A 417-nucleotide genomic window follows, 5' to 3' on the forward strand; every position below is an offset into this window, starting at 1 on the left:
GTTAAAACACGTTTACAAAATGATGGTCGGTGATCACGACTTGGACGGTGATCACGGCTTGGACGGTGGCCGTAAATGGAAATGAGTTTTGTCAACTCTTGTAGGCACCTACCAATCCTCATAATCTATATAAATACCAAGTCATGCCATTACCTCACATTTATCCCAAAATCAAAATCACATAGAGAAGTGAAGAAGAAGAAGAATGTGAGAGAGAGAGAAAAAAAAAATTTCTTACGGGTATTTGGGATCGGGTTGAGAGAAAATTATTTAGAGAGTTCGGGTATTTTCTCCTATTGTAACGAGAAAATTAGTAATCGATTTCTCCGTTATAATTGAAAGGTTGTAACTCCTATTATTTTTCTCGTAATAAATTCTTCTACTTTGTCCGTGGTTTTTACCCTTTGGGGTTTTCCA

This window comes from Brassica oleracea, chromosome C2 (genome assembly GCF_000695525.1).
Source record: "Brassica oleracea var. oleracea cultivar TO1000 chromosome C2, BOL, whole genome shotgun sequence".
Lineage (NCBI taxonomy): Eukaryota > Viridiplantae > Streptophyta > Magnoliopsida > Brassicales > Brassicaceae > Brassica > Brassica oleracea.